General features: G+C 35.9%; 1 long non-coding RNA gene across 1 annotated transcript in view; it reads left to right on the top strand.

The window, feature by feature from the left end:
• The window catches only part of LOC127834024 (uncharacterized), a 166681-nt gene that overhangs the window by 22070 nt on the left and 122108 nt on the right, over positions 1-22503 (top strand). The window lies entirely within an intron of this gene.

Consider the following 22503-nt stretch of genomic DNA (forward strand, 5'->3'; position numbering starts at 1 on the left):
TTGCATTTAAAAGCATTGACAGAAACATGTATTTTAAAGATATATTCGCTTTAAATTGTTTATGTACAGACTTTGTTTTTATTTTTTATTAAAGTTTGCAGTCAATAAGCGCACTTGTATAACTTGGTTGAAAATTTATTAAATAACGGTGGTGATATCATTTCCTATTGTGGTTAAATAAAGTGATTGTTTATGTCAAACAACGCCGACGTATTGTTACATAAAGTTGCTTTGTCAGACTCGACAGCGAACGTCAACAAAGGAATAACTAACATCCTTGAGTACAGACATGTATGTTAACCAAACGCATGCGCACTGAGGTGCATAGCTATTTGACAATATTCAAATCCATACTTATTAACCTACACTAATTGGCTTTTACAGTAATACGTTTTCCTCGTAAAAATGCATATATAATCAGAGTATACACGTGTGTTTAATAACCGTTTGCTTTTTAATTTATGACGTTATGTATACGTTCAACAGCCACAGTACATGCATCGCATTAAAATAACTATGAGAATGTAAACAATCTCAAAGTGATATGTACTGTTTTTGATCTATTGTATCTATACATACATAACTATATGATAAGCCATCCAGTCACACGCGCCACGCATCGAGAACGCCACGTGGAACACAAGTAAGCACTTGGTAATCGAACATGTTCCACGACATGTGCACGTGTTGCCTCCGTCAGTGCTCAATGCACGATATGCGGTCATGGTGTACCAGGCATCCGCGCAATTAAGGATACACAAACATTAAAACGTGTATACAGATTGAAATGATTGTGTTATTTAATTGTATCGAACAAAAAAGTAATGTCAATAATAAAAAACAATTAATGCATGTCTTGTGATTGGAGAACTCCTTGTAAGTTACATTTATACTTGTGTTGGGTTTTTATTTTTAAAAACTGAATTCGGTGCCGTTTTGCAAATCCGAGCTTAGGCTATGGAACGATTTTCATTTTAATAAACATATGCGACGACTTGCAGAATCCTTCAAAATCTCTATGTATTAATGTTCAGGTAATTTTAGCTTATAATTAATTAAACAAACATGAACAACGATCTAAAACTCAACCTTTGAAACCAAAACAGTTTAGAGTGGACACAACAAATTAGGATCGGCCTGGTCAGTGGAAATAAACAGCTTTGTTGCATTTTATAACGTTACAATATAACCAATAAAACAATGCTCAATTGTTAGCGTAATTATTTTAACAGATAATGCAGAAACCTAATGACCGGTCTATTCACAAGCGATATCTCCAGTTCCGATATTTCCACGTCTATGTAGTGAGCAAAGTGTAACGCGTCGGGTTTGAAATTGTGTTCATGTTGTTTTTTTATTCAAAGTTTTTTTTAATCGGATAATGTTTTGTAAAATATGAATAAATGTTAGTTCAATAATGACATGTAAGAGATTTCATTGTTAAATTACAGTCACTATTAAGACATCTAAGTTAAGACAAACTATGTCTTCTCGAAAAAACCTGAACTTTCCGTAAGTTAAAAGTACATGAATTTGAATAGAATTTGTGTAATTTCCTCTGTCCTTTTTATAAAAATCATGCTCGATTATACACGGAAGTGACTCGTTTGTCATCGAAGCCTCGTGGTATCACCACGTTAACGTTTTGGATTTTCATGGCAAATGTCGCTGAAGACATATTGTGTGTGAATAAATAACGTGTGATCAGCATCAAAGTCTGTCTCACTTAACACTTTTCCCTGTGAAAAAAAAACGAAAGTGATAGACATGTTAACATTTGTACTGGTAAAGAAGAAAGTAAGGAGTTGATTTGAAAGAAATGGGATTATCAAAACATATTTGAGCCGCGTGATGCGAAAACGGTTCTTGTGACATATACGGCCAGTGTAGGCTGTGAATTGGCCCATTCTAGTTAAGAGCTGTCCGCTAATAATACCACAGAACTTTGTGTAACTTTATAGCGGACAGGTCTAAAATGAACAATTTTTTTATTTTTCCCAATTGATATTCATCTAATTATGTAAACACCATGAAGATAAACAATCTAACAAAATTTGGAGGTCTTGTGCATTCTCTGCAAGTAAAACAACATCATCTGCAAATAATAAAATGCATACTCTTTCATCACCTAGGTCAATACCAAGGCAACTTTTAGTGTATTTAACATGGAAACCAAATCATTTATATAGAGATTGAATAGCATGGGGGACAACGGGCACCCCTGCTTCAAGCAACACTTGACGTCAAACCACTCGGTATCGAAGTCATTTACCCTCACACAACACTTTACGTACCTGTATATAGACAGTATAGCTTGAAGCAAGCGGCCCTGAAGTCCCTCATGCTTTAACTTCTCAAACAGTAGAGTTCTATTGATCATGTCGTACGCTTTAAGGAAATCAATAAAAGCTGCAAGTGTTGATAATATTTTTAGTTTTCTAGTTTCAATAATGTTTGTCAATGCTCTCGAGGATCTGCAGTTGATGATTTGGGTACAGGAGATATAATTCCTTTTGACCACACATTTGGTACTTTACCACTAATAAAACATATATTGAATAAACTATGTAGCATAACAAGAGCTCCATCATTCTTTAATAACTCATTAGGAATTTCATCAAAACCGGGAGCCTTTCCGGACTTTGCTTCTAAAATACATGTATAAACCTCATCAATATGAATCATTTTATTAAAAACAGAGTTTTTACCTAAGTTATCAGTTAAAACAGAGCAACTTAAGTTGGAGCAGATGTCTTCAGGGTTAAGAAGATTCTGAAAATCAAGTCGCCATTTATTTAAGACAACATCCGGCTGATTACAGATGGATCCATCGGCCATTTTAACCTCAAAGGGAATTTTCTTCATCCGTTCATTACCCAGTCCAGTTTTGCCTATATCTTTCCAGAATGAACCAGATAAAGCATTGACTGAAGCTCCTAGGTCTGATGGGCTTGATTAACAAAATATCTCTTAGCTCGTTGGACACCTCTATCAAATTTTCTTTTTTGATCACAACAACATCGTTCCAGGAAAGAAAGCATATTAGGAAAGAAAGCATAATATTATTATCATTTTTGTGTTTACAGCTGAATACTTGATTTTGCTTTAACTCAGCAAGATATCCAAACAGGAAAAATTAGGCAAAGAAGTGTTATTCTGAGTAGATATGCCTGACGGGGTTGAAGGCGAAGGCAGATAGCAGTGTCGGTCCAGATTTGGAAGGCATTTTTAACAGTAAAAGACTCAAAAAGTATACAATAGTAATAAATACAGATGAAACAAGGCTATTGTCAAACAATATGGTCACATACCGGCTCCACCATTCTCAGAAATTCCACCATTTTCAGAATTTTTTTAATTTTTTTTGGTTGCCATAGCAACCACAATTTATGACGTAGGAACAAAATGAAATGACGTGCATAATGTCCATATTGCCATCTATCCATGTTGCAAGTTTCATGAAAAAATATTAAGATCTTTTAAAGTTATCGCAGGATCCAGAAAAGTGTGACAGACAGACTCACAGACAGACTCACAGACAGACACACAGAGCGCAAAAAACCTTAAGTCCCCTCCGGTGAAACCGGTAAGGGACAATAAAGACATGCATTAGGTTCATTATTGAGATGGATGCAAATTAATGTCAAAATGTCACTGAAAAACAATACCGAGTGTTTACGTAGTCTTAGAATATGTCTCCGGAACAGGTTTCGGTGTGATTTTCAAGCATTTACCCCCCTTATGATCCCAATTGCAACAGCTCATTTGCAAATAGCCCTAAATTGGGTCAAAATGACATCTATCAGTTATGTTTTGCAATGCAGAGAGTTTCATGGTCAATTGTAAAAATTCTGGCAGACGACTGACTTGGTCAGCAGTTCTTAAAGATTACATATGCGCAAATAATTTCCTTCTTTGTTATATATAGAATTCGCAATCTTTGATCTCAAATTTCACCATGACCGAGCGCATAGTCAATATATCACTATACATGACTGGAAAGGTGGTTTCATAAGCTTACAAAAAAACTGCATTAGAAAATATTCTATACGCCGTAACTCAAAAGAATTACCTTAGAACATATGCACCGGTTTTGACAGACACCGGCACGGCCATCTTGTATGCAAACACATGCCCTAGTATTGAGGCTGGCAACCACCAACTTACAAAGAAATGCACAAATAATGCCTTTTGCCCTGTGACGTTCACATTTACCTTTAAAATGGTACCAAAACTTATCATTTGAAATGAATTTTTAAATCTTATGCACCAGGACCTGCATCATATGTGCTTAGTAGCAAACTGACTGTATGTAACCCCCCAAATCCCACTTCCGTTTAGGGTTATGTAACCTGTAGTGTAGTGTAATGTACATCGGTACCTCGTGCAAATCGTCCCCAAGTAAGGAAATTTTCCAATCCGATTTCCAACGAAAAAACACACTCCTTTCACAGTACTTATGACTGTCTACAGTTCTTTGATGGTCTAATCTTCCACAAAATCTAACACACAAAATGTCTCCAATCGTCAGTAAATTAAATTTTTTCTAGCCACGTTTCGCCATAAAAAATACTATGTACGTGTTACTCAGTACGGCTACACACCACACCAGTAAGAGTTTTATGAAAACTGATTTTAATTTTAACACTGATGGTCAACCTTTGGAAATTGTACATTGTTATAGATAGCTTGGTGTTGTTCTAAATGAATTTTTAGATTACCATGAAATAGCAAAACATGTGGCTATGTCTGCTTCTAGAGCATTAGGTTTAATTATTTCGAAAAGCAAAGCATATGGGGGTTTCCAATATTCCACGTTAACCAAGCTTTTTGATTCTATGGTTTGGCCTATTATCAGCTATAGTGCATCAATATGGGGGGATAAACCTTACTCGTGTATTAATGCTGTCCAGAATCGGGCAATGCGGTATCATTTAGGTGTCGGTAAATACACCCCTAATGCGGCAGTTCTTGGAGCAATGGGTTGGAAACCACCAATTGTAAAGCAATGGGGCGCTGTTATTAGACATCATTTTAGAAATGTAAATATGAATGATTCCAGAATAAATAAGAAAATGTACTTGTGGTCTAAATCAAGAAATGTTAAAAATAGCTATTTTAGAATAAAGTCATGTTTGAGAGATGTAAACATGTCTGATTTAGTTGATATACCTATTAATAATATTTAATACTAGTATATTGTAAATGACGTAGAATTAAGGATTTTTGAAAAAGAAATTGTTAAATGGAGAAGTGCAGTCAATAGTAATACTGGAACTAGAGGTGTTGGTCATAATAAATTGAGACTGTATAGATTATTTAAAACAGACTTTGGAACAGACTTAAAGACAATAAAGACTTAAAGACAATATACCATTTTTGTATAGAAGTGCATTAGCTAAGTTTCGATGCGGTGTGGCATCGCTTAGATTAGAAACTGGGCGATATGAAAATATTGATTTGGGTAATCGAACATGTTTCCATTGTAAAAACATAGTGGAGTATGAGATACATGTACTTTTTTATTGTCCTTTATATGTTAATATCAGGAAAAGTCTAATGGACATTTTAATTGAAACTTCAAATTGTCACAACATTTCAGATACTGAGAAACTTAAATACATATTTACAGATGATGGGTTGCTTTATATATCAGCCAAATCCTGCTTTAATATTCTCAAAGAAAGAAGGAATATTTTATATTTAAAATGAATTGTATATACTTAAGTTTTATGCTGTACATTTGTAAAATAGTTTATAGACTAGTCTAGGTGCTAAAAAGCAAATGGTATTTTAATGTATAAATAATATTGACAAGTGTAAACAATACCACATAGTCTTAGCTACAATAACTTATTTTAATAGAAGTAAGTTTTAACCATGTGGAATTAATCTGTTAGTCAATAATTGTTAATGTATACAAGTATATAATTATATAGTCTCTTATAAATCATATTATGATTGGTCGCATACATGTAACTGTGCTTGTATATGTATTTTAATCGTATATGTATTGCGAATGAGACTTTAATAAAACATTGAATTGAATTGAATTGGTCCTAACCAGACGGCGCGGATGTTATTTCCGCGTTACCTGCACAGTTGTTATTCGGAACTCTTCAGTCTGGGTTTTTCCGATATTTGAGCTCGCGCGGTAGTTACAAACAAAAGCTGACTAGCATATTTGAAAAGAGAGTGAATCAATAATGTCTCTTATCGCTGAATAGTAAACACCACTTTTTCTGCTCAAACGTTTTTCATAGTTGATAAAAAATACTATGATTTAATCATCTGTCTTTATATTAACTAACCTCGATCGTGTTAAATTGGTAAGAATAATATGTAACACGATATAATGCTGCATGTACATGTAAACAGCTTCGATCACGTAACTATGTAATTGCATATACTGTGCGTAGGCCTGGGCATACAATTTTAATGAAAGTTTGTAAACGAAACTAGCAAGACATTGACTCCATCATATATATATATATATTATACTATTCAGTCCATTCGTAGAACTAGAACTAATATATCGTTCCATATCAGTTGGATATTTATATGTCTATTGATATAGCTCTATTGTGATGCTTTTCTTTAATCTAATCTGCAAAGTTCAGAAAACCTCGCTTAAGACTAAGATCTTGAGATTAGAAGGCACATCACTAACGAGCTTTACCATACATTAGTTTTATTTGCTATATCTATAAAGCATGCCTAAAAAAACATGAACAATGTTTTTCAGAAGAAATATTGCATATGTAAAGCCGTTTTATAGGTTCCTTCATTACCATTCAGCTGACAAAGTCTGTTTTTCATGTCTTTTAAGGATGTTAGCCACTGGAACCATTCATATAGAGGGCTGTACATCTGGTTAGTGCATTTAGACTTTAATCCTGTATGAAACGTCTGATATTACTTTTATATCAGTGTTAGATTTGTCATGTATAATTATTATTAATAATAGTAATAGTAATAACAACAAAAGACTTGAATTTTGACATTTTCTAAAAGAAACGTTACTGTCGTTAATTACTTATTATCCATTACTGAATGGGAAGCAAATCGAATATCGACGTTACTGCTCATTACTGTATTAATGACAATGTTTGTACCTCCCGCGCGCGCTCAGAAATCGGAAAAGCCCAAAGCGCGCGAGTTTCGAATTTGTCATTACCGTAATACGCGACGTCTCGCGCTCTAAACGACCAATGGCAAGCAAGCTCTCCTCTATGACCTTTGGTGACTGAAACATGTAAAAGTTATACATCTAAATTTCAACGCGGATAATTTGCAAACTCAATGTTTCAGACAGTTAAAATAATTGTCATCCAATTAAACTTATGACGTGAACGACGTAAAATATTAACATCATTGTTTTACAATCTCCAAAGTTAGAAACCGCGCATTAATTGTAAATATGCCTGCTTAAAAAGCAATAGATATTTCAATTTACAACCATTAAAGGTTTCAGCTCATTGACAACTGAAGTAACAGGATTGTATTTTATTACTTAACTTACTGGGATTTACGGCCTGTGATTATAAAGAGCCTATTTGAAATATACTGATGACATCGTAGAACATTTGCTAATGGTAAATGGTAAACATCGTTCTTCTACGATATGTATAACATTTATTAGTATTTTCAAGGTTCAACTTGAAACAGAGTGATATTCCGTATATACTACCACCGACTCGACGAATTCAAGCGCCCTCTTCCGGCGCGCAGGTGCCCTCATGACCTTGAATGTCGGGGTCAGCTGTTGATCCAATAGAAAACGCGGTGGGTTATTGCCGCCTAGAAAAAAATATGTTGTTATGGATCGTACCGTTATTTAATACATATAAGTAAGTTCCTGAAATATCACCGCTGCTTAAAATATTTTAACTGAACCAGAAAATAAGTGGCATCATGACTATTGGGACACTCATACAATTATTAAAGTTTTGAAAATAATACTTTGTGCGCGATAAACCGCATTTGTGGGACGGTCATAATCATCTACAATTTGCAACAGTAATGTGGCTAACAGTTATGGGTTACATATATTTAGATTTGTTCTGTGTTGCCTTGAACTTAAGTCGCGCCATTTAAGATGCAGTTACATTGAGTTGCATGATATTTTTGTCATGTAACAGCTTATGACATATCGTTTATTCTTATGAGTTTATTCTTATGATGGAAATTAATAAGGGGATATTTCAATAATATGTATATGCAATGTTAAAATGAAGTTTGAGAATTTAATAATACATTTTTGGGAGATATGTGCATAAACTAAGACCTAATTTAAGATTTATTTCAAGTAAGAACACAAATACGTTTACACCCAGGGTGGGGTATAATTTGGGTCAATAAAATGAAAAGTCATTTAGATAAAAGAATCCGAGGGACCATATACTTCACAATGAGTTTCAATTAACGAAAGGATCAGCATTTAGACATGAGATTTGTATTACTTCACATGGTTATTGAAATAGCATAGATGAATGGGTCATCGGAAAGTCTTAATTGCATTGGTTACACAAAATATTGCACCGACAAACACAACAGTAAAACTTGAAATCAATATAAAGTAATGGATTTTGGAGTATTTGGCAAGCAAGTAAATACATGAATAGATTGTTCCCTCTAGAACATTCTAATAAGTCAACCAATCCGTAATAAGCCCGGACCTTGTTGACCAATGGAAATTACAGGAAGATTTGATGTAAATTAACCTGGGGATAAAATGCAGTGTTTTAGTTAGTAAAAAAAAGAGGATCTGCGCTTAGATTTGAAAAGAACTTGGAGAGTTGTCACATCTTCTTGATGTGGCGGCCATGTTGGCTGCCGCGCTGTAAAATTGTATTTCATGAACATTAGCAAGCGTTGTGTTAGAAAATATTCAACAGAAATAAATCTCGATGAAAACAGAAATGAACTTTGATTGTTACTGTGTGTTCGCAACGAACAATGTGTAATAAGGTGACATTTTATACAAAGCCTACCGGTTTCGTTTCACTACGCAAGACTCTTAAGTCTATCATGTTAGATACAAATACAACGAATTATTGGTAACAAAACACCTTCTGTCCGGTTTACTTGTTACATTACACTTTACAACTCCTACAACCCCCTGCCATTCTTGGCGAAGTGGCAGTTGTTGTGAATGTATTTTGGGTTCCATGTTTGGTTATATAAATGTTGAGATAGTTTTTTTTATTCCAATTGTTCGCTGAACATGCATATCAATTAAACGTGGTGGTTACACTACACTTACACTTACTCACTTAAGTCTGGCGCGCAGGTATCAATACACCTACCGGCCAAGCCTGGCGAAGTCACGGATATCGGTTACAGAACACCTATCGGTAAAACTCCGGCGCGCTGCTTACACTCCACCTACCGGCGAAGCCTGGCGTGGTTCTTACACTTCGCTTAACGGTTGAAGTCTTGCATATTGTTTTCAGAACAAATACCTGCGAAGTCAGGCGTGCTGGTCACAATGTCCCAGGTGCTCCGGTGGCCGCATAACCTGCTGTGTTTACTCGGGGCTTCATAATTATGGACGGTCATATAATTGGTTCGATTATCGTCGCAAAATGTCTCCAACTGAAACAAGGGGAAAAACGAAGTTTGTCGTATACACAATTATTATATAATTGTTGTTCTTCATGGTAATATTTTTGTTGATGTTGTTTGAATTAGTATAATTATATTGATCATCATTATTAGTTTCCTTTTAATCTTATATTTTTTATTAGTATTTTTTGTTATAAGTTTCAGGTTTTAAATCCTTTGTTGTTTGAGACCATACTGAATTACAAGTATTAATCAAAACGCTGAAGGCACTGAAGTTGTTCGCTGTTGTCGTCCTTGATTAGCTTGTGCGCATTGCACAGGCTAATCAGTGTACACAGGCTAATCTTATTTGACGTGCATTAAGCCCCGTTTTCCCTGAAAGCCGCCAATATGTACAGATTTCAATGATAAACACTTAACTGGCCAATGTCGTCTTACAAGCTGGTATATACACTCACTGCTAGAGCAGAATCATTTGTCGTCTGCTGCAGAAAGGCAGCGGTAATCGTCCCTAGCAGAGTGAGTTGGGGTTCTTACCGTAGCTAAGGCTTCTAAGCACATACTGATTTGCAAAATATGCTCTGTAAATTTAGTCGGCCGCTAACGCGACCAACTAAAAATGAAAAATCCCTTTTGTCATCTGAAATTCTCGGGCAATCAGGATAAAAGCCAGTAAATTTATTATTAAAGAGTTTCCCCTACCGCAGTGATGTACTGATGGTCCATGATTGAGGCCTTTTAATACTATCATAAGACGTGCATTGTCGAAATAAACCACTGTGGAATATTTTCCTTTATTTCGGCAATGCTGAAATATAGCTGTCACGTGCGGCGGACTCTTATATCAATCATAAGTGGAGTATGGTCATATTATTCGGAATCAACTATAAAGTAATCATTTTTAGTAACATCGAATCAGATTCAACAAAACAAACAATTTGATACCAAGATGTAATATATTTTAAACACAAAATGCAAAACACAAAAGCAAAAACACTTTTTTTACAAATATTATGTGCGCGTACTCATGACGTCATTATTAACACGTCAACCGACAAAAGTCATATTCTGTCCCCTTCAAGCTGCCTTTTTCAAATATTGTTTTCATTATTTTTTTAAAATCGGAAATGTAGAGGTATGATCAACATAAAAACAGGTTAGTGTCTGAACTTTTTGTAATGTATTAGGCTCGGTACGAATAAAATAATAAAACAATGTTTGCTTAAAATAATTTTGGGATTTTCCGTGTAGTTCTATGTTTCTATTCTATTTTTGAAGAAATAATTGACGACTAAGACAATTGATGGGATAAATAGAATACTAGGTCGGTGCCGAATAAAGCGAAGTTTATTTTGCTCGATCCGAAAGCCAAGGCTCAGATTTTCTAAGCCTCACAAAATAAACTTCACTTTATTCGGCATCGACCTAGTTTTCTCTATGCCCTCTGGCGGGTGGGGTAGGGGTTCCACACACAGTGCTTGTCGTACAGGCCCGTCAAGGGATCCAGTGAGTTGGCTGAATATACTATTAGTTACATTTAATATTCAAAATTGTTCAAGTATGCAATAATTATAATACAATCACACCGTTTATTTTTTCCTAATACGTAACTGATCTGTTGTTTTATGAACATTTTAGCTTTAAAAAACAATCTGCACACCTTTAATTAATTTGCAATATTTTTTATTTAGAAGCCCTTTCTTTGCTTAAAACTTAAGTATGACTTTGTAATTGTTTGCAACAAATAACAGCCGTATGAATCATGCTACTGTTTAGAAAAGTGTATAAATAGGACACGGATGGCATGGCTTCCCGAACATAACTGACGTCTACGTAGCGTAACTCATGTGGACGAAACTCTTCGAGCATATGATTAATACTGTACAATTATTGCTCAAGTTCAATATCTGGCCACATGTTTAAGCGTTCGATACACAAAGATAATTCAGACTGACAGGCGAAAGCATTCCTTTACACCCCATCCCCTATCAAATAGGGGTTCATTAAAAAAAAATTGTCAAAACTTATTTTTTTTTAAAGCTAATGTCCAGAATGCTTTGTAACAAACTAATAATACCATGCTACTTTACAATGAACATGTCTCAATTGGTTGGTATGATGTTTTGTTTGTTTTTGCTTGTTTTTAAGCAAACATTCGGGAATATGCTTGCGATATAAAAATGCTGTCTTAAAAAGGTACATACATCGAAAAAGTCACACAAATATTATTGTCGGTTTACAAACTGTCAAAACCGTTTGAATCTATCCATGTTCGATATCATCATATGTTTACCTAAGAGAGAAATAAAACTTCTAACAATATACTACATGTAACACTGTGTTGTGAACGAAGTGTCGTTGCGCTCGATATGGCCCCGAATGAAGTAGATGCACTTGATGGCCACGGGGATGCCGCTGTTGAAAAAGACGTAGAAGACCTCCTCGCCCTCCTCCGCGTACGCCTGGAACACGCCCCACCGGAACTGAGCGAACGCGTGGACCAGGTACTTGGCTTCGTGAAAAATATGAGCCGCGAATATAATGGCAGATTATTCCATAACCTATGCTGTCTGGAAAAGTTGTGTAGTAAGTGCTAACATGTTTATTGCTAGCCTTACAATGTGAGCTGCGTTCCGGGAAAACTGGGCTTAATGCATGAGCGTTCTAATATCGTCCCACATTAGCTTGTGAAGCACTTATATTTATATAGAGAATAATAGGTTAGTGTTGATTATAGATCAGGTTTATCATGCGAGGCTTAGAAAACAAAAAGCACGAGCCTTGGCGAGTGCTTTTTCGTTTTCGTGCCGAGCATGATAAACCTGATCTATAATCAACACTGACCTATTATTCTATTTATCCCACTTTTTATTCAGTAAACTTTTTTTATTTAAACAAAATAAGTTTTCATGAGTGTTTGTCGTACTTTGATAATGACTGTAGTGTAACCAAGGCGAGTGTATTACTCCGCGTTCCAAAAATAACCGCTGATCAAATAATCTTTTTTTAAATCAGAATATCGTTCTGTAACAAAGTGTCGAGGGTTATTAATTACAATTTTAATCATATTGAATTGCAAATCTTAAAGTTTTATGATATCAATATGACATTAAGTTGTTATATACAAGGAACTACATTTGTTTACAACGTAGCCTAACACCACACACAATTCACTTTCGATAACAAACCATCAAGTCGATCACGAGGTTCACAATATTTGCTTCTTTGTTATAATATTGGTTATTTCGTGACGAAATAACAAAGATTACTTGGATTTAAGCTAATTATATACATTTTGAATGTTGAAAGTGGCACCAAAGAATTGTGAGGCAAAGTTGTTCGAACTAGAGAAAGACATTTGCTGGTGAAGTGACTGGGTGGGGCGAACATCAAGATCAACTTGTTCGACGGTAGACAGTGGTTGTCTAGGCTGCATTTCGGCCATAGTTTCGGTGCATGAAGGTGAACAAGAGGAATCTGTTGGATTGTTACATTTACTGGACTGAGCAAGAATGAACACTTTTGATGCTGTTCAACAGATATGTTGGAATAATTGGTTATGGACTGGACATTTTTTGCCCTGTTATGGCCATGGTTTCAGTAGGTGGAATGTTTGCATTTCGAAGTTTTTTGACCTGGAATTTGCGAACTGAGTAGTTCGTTATTCTCTTGTGCTTGAGAAAGCCGGCGTCTTTTGCCATGGCCTTCAGCATCTGACCTAGCTTGTTGACACCCAATTGTTGACGCAAGAACCACTGTGATGCAGTGTCATTTGTGCGTATTGCCAGGTTGGAAAGATGCTTTGAAGAAAAATCAGATGGACACATATCCGAGTACAGCTTGTAAATTAACACAGGATTTCTTGGTCCAGACGATTGTTTTCTACGGTCAAAGGGGAGCAACTCGAACTGACTTCTTCAAATGGGAGCTACAACAACAGAACCTATTTGCATAGTGTTAAATTTACATAATACTAGAGGTTTTAATAAAAATAAATGACAAAAAAACACGTTTTTTTGCTACTTTTCTTTGTTTTAAGGTCATTAAGATTGGCAAACTTTTGAGTGTTTTTATTATTGATGCACTTGGCAAATACAGGTGACGAGGTGCGTGGGAAAAAGTTGTCCCGGTTCGGCAGTTGATGACGTCATTTCGTGCCATTGATTATAGCCTTGCCGTTGATTATAGATGAAATTTAATCAACGGGGCTTTAATCAACCGAATTCGCTGTAAAAGTGGGATAAAATGACAATACGCTGGTCGTTTTTTTTATAATTATCACCACCAAACCCAGAGATCCGTCAGTTCCAAGAGTTGCTCGTTTAAAATCCTGGTCGATTTAAATCTGATGATGTTCGAATAAATTATTTTCGTTATTATACATTATTCTACATCGTATTATGTGTTCGTTACTGAAAACCATGTCTACAGTGACTATCTTTTACAGATAAAACGCCGGTTATTCATTATATTTCATAATATTTCTTTTGAATGCAGTGTGCAATTTTAACTCATAGGGGAGGTAACCACTGTGCAAGATTGTGTCACACCTTACTGTTTGGGTTACCAGCCTATCGCTTCCCATTAACTTCCTGCAAGTACGTTAACAATGTTGACTGATTTCTGATATGTCAATCCGGCGTGTTGGTAGATTAGAAGGTCGCAAACACGAGTACACAACAAAACGACCAAAGGGCGAAAAATGTCGCATTATGGACTAATAGCGCATCTGAGAATTGTCGTTCTGACGGCAAAATGTTCTTTCGTGTTACGCGTGGATGATCTTGTTTCAACACGCCATAACAATATAGCAGAAATCAGCCACCATCATTTATAGCTGTGTGTGTAAAACTTTAAAATAACACAATCAAAATCTAAATATTTACAAAAAAATAACATAAACAACATTGCACTTCTGGACAACTCTGATTAAAACAATCCAGTAATTATGTTTATTGATTAACCTGAGTTGTTCGTATACGGGTCAATAGTCGGATTTGTTAAAAAGTCCTTCGAGGGGAGCACGTGCACCCCCCGTCTGTCACACCCTTCGTAAGAGCGCGTCTTAGGAAGACTGCGTTTCCCACGAATCGGATCAGTTATAACAATATCAGTCATATTAAGGGTATCTGACGTGACGTGGTCGTATGCGGCGTTCGGCGCCCATGTCGAAGGAAACAGGATCTTGATTTCTTTAAAATATGCCCTTTATCGCGTGGCCTTGTACAGGTATTTGGAGGCCACTTCTAACGTATTCTGAACGAATGGAACATCGGATAATTCTCGGTTGAACGTTCATATTGAACTAGTTTTGACGAATCTAATTCAGTACAAGTTGTTAAAGCTATCTAATTTTAACCTAAATTTAAATGGTTCCATTACTTTATTGTTCGACATATCTGTCTTAGATGGGATTGAACCTAGGTTTATTGCGTGAATTATGTAAACGTTGTTTACGACTCATACACAAAACATAGAAGGTACCTTGAGAGTGACGACCACGACGTTGGAGAACTCGTTGTTCTGCAGCACCATGTTGGACGGCCGGCTGACGACAGGGGACGCTGGCCGAACGGCGAAGTAGACGCACATTAACTCCACGATCAACACATGCATTGTTGGTGCATTGAAAGAATTGTGCATTTTGTTATGGGTAAGCGTATCCGTTGTATATGTTTAAATCATTAACAAAGGTGCAATCTTCTTATTACCATCGATTCAGCCACAGTATTTTAAGGTGAGTGGTGATGATCATATGTATTTTTATGTACATGATTGGTCAACAGCTTGTAGATTTGGTAGGCTAACCAGTCAAATATAGCACCGAACGGAGGGAGGCTAACCAGTCAAATATAGCACCGCCCGGAGATGAATACTGATAGATTATATTCGTTTCAATTGATGTCATCTAAAAACTGCTTCAGCATTTTTATCTAGCAAGAAGGGGATCTTTTTATAGGAGTAACGCACAAGTGTATTTATTCAATTTCACATTTCCTTTTTATTTAAGTATGAATAGCATGGGTATGACAGAGGCAAATAAAGCATTGCTTAGTAAATTTACTTCAACTTGTATAATGTCTTCGCGGAAATCTTAAGAATTCACTTAATTATATCAAATCGAAATGATTTGCTTCACTATAAAGTAAAAGTCCAAATATTGGTGTACACAATTACAGTTATATCACTAGTTTTCTCCATGCAGACACATTGTAGATCTTCAAATGCATGAACTCGAACCCAAATTAAACGACGATGTCTGGTAGAAGTATAATATTTTAATACTAATATCTAATATAATCGCTGTCGTTCTCAAACATTGTAGATACAAAAATACCAACTTTTCAGGAGAAGGAAAAAAACGTCACATTTTTTTATAACGGTGTTTTAGAAATTAAAAATTCTGTAAAAATACCAAACAAATGAAGCTGCAAAATACAGAATAAGCCGTAGACGCGTAAGCCAAACTGATATTCAGAAATGGTAGCTACGATATTTCGTCACCACAGTTTTGTCATTTTATGAGGTACGACAATTCGTCCTGATAGGACACTAATATGAGACAGTTGGCTTCACATTTTACACCACGAATTAACACATTGTCTCGCTTGAAAGGAGTGTCGAACCAAATTCGGACACGAAAAAATCTTAGGGCTTTTAGAGCTCTTAGCTTTTGGTTCAAAGTATCACAATGTGGTGTCAAGACTGATTATGCTGAATGGGGTAAGAAGAACACACAAAATGAAGTGTAAATAAGTTAAACAAAGAATACTGTTATCAAGTAACTTTATTACCAATTGGGGGACGTTACCATTTAACTTCAATCATTTTCATTGCTAAACAATATACAAAACAATATAAAATATCGGAATGCTATTAAAAATTGTTATCGCTGACACCATGATATTTTTAAATGTATTTAAATAACCCATACACATATCAGCCAGTAGGATTTTTCAAACCATAAAAAATGTTTACGAATGAAACAAAATGACATCAGAATTATGCATGAGCGTTACGCTCAATGGGTCATTGGCGACCTGAAATGGCCCACAAGTTACCCGGGGGTGACTAGAAGCCGATTCTTGTCACCCTAGGGTGACATGAAGCAGATTGTAGTCAATCGGGGGTGACATGAAGCCAATTCTTGTCACCCGGGGATGACTTCAAGCCGATTCTAGTCATCCTCGAAATCAGCATAAAGTCACCATTAGCAAGCAAGAATTTTACTTTTTTTTAACAAAAAATACTTGATTTTGTCGTTCAAATGCGAGGGAATTTGTGTAAAAATACTACAAAAACGAAAGTAGAGCTAAATGTCTAAAAAAAATTAAATCCACAATATCTTATATTAGATATCCGTTTGATAAAAAAATACACGAGTGACCAAAAGCCGATTCTTGTCACCCATGAATGACTAGAAGCCGATTCATGTCACACAGGGATGACATGTAGCCGATTCTTGTCACCCGGTGGTGACTAGCGTCGGCTTGAAGGTGACATGAATGGGCTTCTAGTCACCCCCGGGTGACTTGTGGGCCATTTCAGGTCGCCAATGACCCGATGAGCTAACGTTACACGTAAGCAATCTCTAATGAGCTGGTATTTAGATTAAAACTTAAGTAATAAAATATAGAATTTAAAATCTAAATGTTGTAATTTCAACAATAACTGAACACTGAACATCATATGCACGAGCTCGGAAACATTTATAACTAGAAGCCTTTTTTTGACAATATCATATGTCTCCCTGAATGAAGTTTCATTAAAATTGGACCAAGGGTTCAGGAGATATGGAGCGGACAAGACACTTAAGGCAGACTGTCATTAAAGGGACATAATTTTGTTTAATATGATCATTCCTATGAAGCTTCATTAAAATTGGACTAAGGATTTAGAAGAAATGGGGCGGACAAGACACTTGGGGCATAATGGACTCCGTCAAAAATCACTCAAGCAAAAATATGTGACAATATGCACAACTAGACTTCATACAGATCACTTATATGAAGTTTCATTAAAATTGGACCAAGGGTATACGAGATGTGGAGCGGACAAGATATTGCAGACAGACAGACAGGCGGACATCGAGGGCAAACTAAAATGTCTCCCGAAAATATCGGAAGACATAATTACATGTGAGTGAATAATTATTTTCTAATGAAACTGGTAACCTTGCTATTTCGTATCATAATCATACAACTTTATAGCTCGTCAACTGCTCCTTCAACTCCAAGCACATTAAAACATGAAAAATAGAAGTTATGCTATTTTGCATTTCACAATATTTTTCAGATATATAATTAATTATAAACTCATAAATTGATAGGTAGATAATATTCAAAAATATTCACACTTAATTTAAAAATGTACGTGGATATAACAATTTGCATAACTAGTCTTGCTTACACCAGAAACTAATAATTGTCTACCTGTTAGCAGAGAGATTACGGAATCACATCTAATATTTTACGTTTAACTGACAGGAAGATCATCATTAAACTTGTGGTAATATATGGGAAGAACGTTCTTGATCTCTTGTAGGTGGTCATATTTGGTCCGTTTTAGTTGAAATTTCCTAGAATACAACCGAAACGGTTTATCTTGCAAACCAAGCTTGTTTGTCTTCCTCGCAGGTAGTAATTCAAACACAATTTCATGTTTTTCTACAGTTGCTAGGACTTTTCCCCGACAATAAAAGCCAACAATCAAGCTAAACATTTCGTCACGTGGCTTTTTCATGGGCTCTGATTGGCGTAGAGCTACGAGATATAGCCCAAAACATACGCCAGACTTCATATATTCGGAAAAGATTTAAAAAAAAATGAGAATTTTGGAGCTACGAGGTTTGAGAACGACTGCGACGATATGCCAGTAGTTAAAATGAGAATGCCATTTAACAGCATGCATGTTCTGTATTAAAATAAGAATGTCATTTAACAGCATGCATGTACTGGCGGAAATTACCTTCCATATACAAATTGATTGATTGATTTGTTACATTCTTTCTCAGATATATTCCACTTGTCATATTCGTGAAGCGCTTTGTTGTCATTCTACATTCTGCAGGATCAGCTCGAAGTTTAAATTTAATAGTTAGGCCGCACGGAACGCTTTTTATAATCACATGTCGAATGAGTGGCCATAGTTTACCAAACTGTTAAAATTTTGTTGCCGAAGAATGTTCGACTTCGACCCGACTGATAAGGACCAGAGAGTCGCAAAAACGTTACAATCAGACACTTTATGGTCCAAAATCGTCCCTTAACAGCATAATTATGCCATATTTCATTTTGTGAACTAATTTTAGTTGCCAAGTTATCGATAAAAACAGATTTTACTGATTAATATTTGCCGAAGAGTCTGCAAAGAAAAACACTCATGTCTGGATGATGCATAAAGAAAATTACTTAGTTAACACAAGGGCTGTGCTATTTGCTATTTGTTACACAACTTATATTTCCTATTTAAAAACATAAACGTGTTCATCACTCCCTATATTTTATTCAGGGGATCCTTTGAAAACCCACCAGAATAACTGCACTGAACCTAAACTGTACACACACTTAAGAATATTTCTGATGATTCGCATTTCATCTGAAACAAAATGGAAATGGACATTCATTACTTAATCTTACAGAAGGTTGTATTATTAGTAAGTAGTCATCATAATACACATATCACGGTGAAGACGTTTTAAACGATTGAAGCATTAACTTTGACGTATCATCATTTACATTTGCATAATTGCATATTTGAAATACACATTAGCATGGCTATAAATGCAGCAGAAATAATGTTGATACTATGATTAAATATGCTCATTTAAGCAGTTCCACTGCTCTATTGAGCCTGTCGGCAATACTGCTTTCATTTTTCTTGAACATCATCTCTCGATTAAATTGCATACCATGGCTTGTAAATAAATCCATAGTTCATGTTGATGGTGAATGGAAATTTATCCACTTCTGCAATTTTCGCGCTGTGTGTCGATGTTGAAAATAATAATGAAAAATACATACTATTTTATGTAATGCTGCGTTTACATTACGTTCCCGGCAGCCACGGCAGTCCCGTTTGTCCGAAACGTATCACGCCGTGTGACTGTTGCAATTTTTTACATTTAATCCAAGGTTTGCTGGGTTGTGCTATGTTTCCTCAAGGTTAATCAAGGTATCCGTGACGTGCCGTCGAAGCGAACACGCGGCCCTTTGACGGTGCGCTGAATTTTCATCCACGGTCCGTCACGGATGTATAAATGTTGCTTCAAGGTATGATGCATTCTGTTAAGTTCCCGCAAGTTTTGTGCATTTGTCATGCAGGTCTGATACGTTCTTCAAGTTTGTAATTCATTTGTTACGTTCTGTCAAGGTACCTTGCGGATCAAACGTGGACATCCGAGAGGTTTCGGGCACGATTGTGCCCCGATATAAAAGAAAACTATCAAGCAACAGTATTTATTATAACAAAATAATTCCAGATGCATGCATGTGCACGACGAGGATGATTTTGTGTTTTTGTCTGCCTATTTGCAGCATTAATACAATATTTGCGTTGTAAAGAGCTAAAAAAAGCACAACAGTCCGGGAAAAGACCAAGGTCCCTGTGGGTTCAACCATTGCTATCAGAAGCTAGAAGGCAGCAGTAAAGGCACTTTGATGCATTTTTTACCAAGGAACTCAGCAACGAAGATATCAGCATCTTTCAGAATTATCTGAGCTGAGAATGCCCCGCGAACTATTCGACGAGATTCTTGAAAGGATATCTCAAGTCATCTCACGACAAGATAAGAAGTTTCGCTATGCCCCTACACCTTGATTGAAACTGGCACTGACTCTGAGGCATTTGGCTACAGGGGCCAATTACTCTCCTATGCGTTTCGATGCAGTAAGGCAGCACTTTGTCAAATGGTTCCTGAAGTATGCAGCGCTATTGTCCAGGCCTACAAAGGCAAAGTGTTCACCGTTCCTGTGACACCCGATCGGTGGCGATCTTTCTCACAGGAATTTGAAGACAAGTGGAATGTGCCAAATGCAGTTTAGGCTCTAGACTGGAAGCATGTTGCTATCAGCAAGCCACCAAACACAGGTTCCCTGTACCACAACTATAATGGATTTTACAGTATCCATCTCTTTGCAATAGTTGATGCCCAGTATCGTTTCATATCGATTGAAGCCGGTGGATTTGGACATATGTATGACGCCCAAATCTATAATGACTCCGGACTTTGTGAAGTTCTTGAACAGTCTGGAATAGGGTTCCCGCCAACATGCCCTCTTCTAAACGATGACCAGAATCAGGACATTCCATACTTCATCTTAATAGACGATGATTTTGAATAGCACGGTTTTTATAAACTCATCTGCAGACCGCGCGAATCGTGTCAGACCGTACAACAACTCAACTGGCCGTAACGCATCTGCCTGCAAAACGTAACACACCGTAACGGGTCGGAATAAACGCGTAGCAAATCGGCTGTCAATTATCCTAGCTTGCCGTGGTAATATTGAAAAACGGAAATAAAACGTAAGAAAACTTGATTGAAGCTTAACTTGTCGGGGAATAAATAGGATTCCCGTCAGAGTACGGACCCTTTTCAGGTTCTGTTACGGCCTGCTACGTACTGTCAATTTTTGTTGCGTTTAAAAAGTTCTATCACGTTTCTCATTTCCGCCGTGGCTGCCGTGGCAAATTTGTTGTAAGTTTAAAATTTTGGCATGGCAACGCCGGTAACATAGTGTAAACGCAGCATTAAGCTGTTTATGTTTTGACAAATGCCATATTCTGCACTCCACAGTGCCAGTAAAATGGGATAAGATTTGCGATTCACCTCAACACAAAAACTTTGGTATTGGATTAATTTCTATAAATGTAATGTGTTCAGTATAGTGTTTCACGATAGTTTTTAGGTTGTTGTTTTTTATTTAACAATACAATGTACATATTGTTCAACACAAGTTAGTTCAATTCAACAGAATTTGAACATTTTGTAAATAATAATACACTTAAAATGCCGTGTTAAGCAAATCACAACTAATTTTTATTATAAATCGCTGCATTCAGATTTATTATCGATCATGGTTGAGGATAATTTAGGAGAATATCGAATGCGCTACGAAATTAAAACAATAAATAATCAAAGTACTGAAAGTACTGTTGGGGAGATTTTGCTCAAATTGTGTGGTCGTAAATAAACTATACACCGTGATGCCAACCAATCACCTTTGTTGAATAAAACAGATGGAATTAAGAAAGGGGACAGGCTGTCAACATTATATATGATTTAGCTATTGGGGTTAAAAGTAAATGCTGCTTTTTAAAACAAGTTATTGTCGTACGTGTCAATTCATATCTGCGAAACGTTTGTGAATAAAATGTTGATTATAATCATTTGAACTGGTGACCTAGGTTTTTACTCTGACTTAGTGTTATATGTATCTGAGATTTCGTGAAGACAAACATGGTCATAAGGTTTTTATACATCATGTAGATTCAATTATTATTCATATATATATATATATATATATATATATATATATATATATATATATATATATATATATATATATATATATATATATATATATATATATATATATATATATATATATATATATATATATATAAGCATAAAAGCAATTTAATTAGCTGCTGTGAAAGTTAAAACCACAACATGTATTTCGTGTGTAAGGAAAACGTTCAAAACTGGCATGAAAAGCACGGGCGTATTGTCATATAAAAACTTTGTAGCGAACAGAAAATTGAGATGTTTACTTTGACAGTAAAAAATGTAGCGCGTGGTAATTAAATTTTGTCGCAGTTAATTTCTTAAAATGAAAGAACATAAATGCGCTGTATCGGTTAAGTGTAGATAGTTCAGTATTGAACCGATATTTCGTCGCTGTATACACCTTCCATGAGGACTGCGTGTTACTC

This window comes from Dreissena polymorpha, chromosome 6, assembly GCF_020536995.1.
Source record: "Dreissena polymorpha isolate Duluth1 chromosome 6, UMN_Dpol_1.0, whole genome shotgun sequence".
Taxonomy (NCBI): domain Eukaryota; kingdom Metazoa; phylum Mollusca; class Bivalvia; order Myida; family Dreissenidae; genus Dreissena; species Dreissena polymorpha.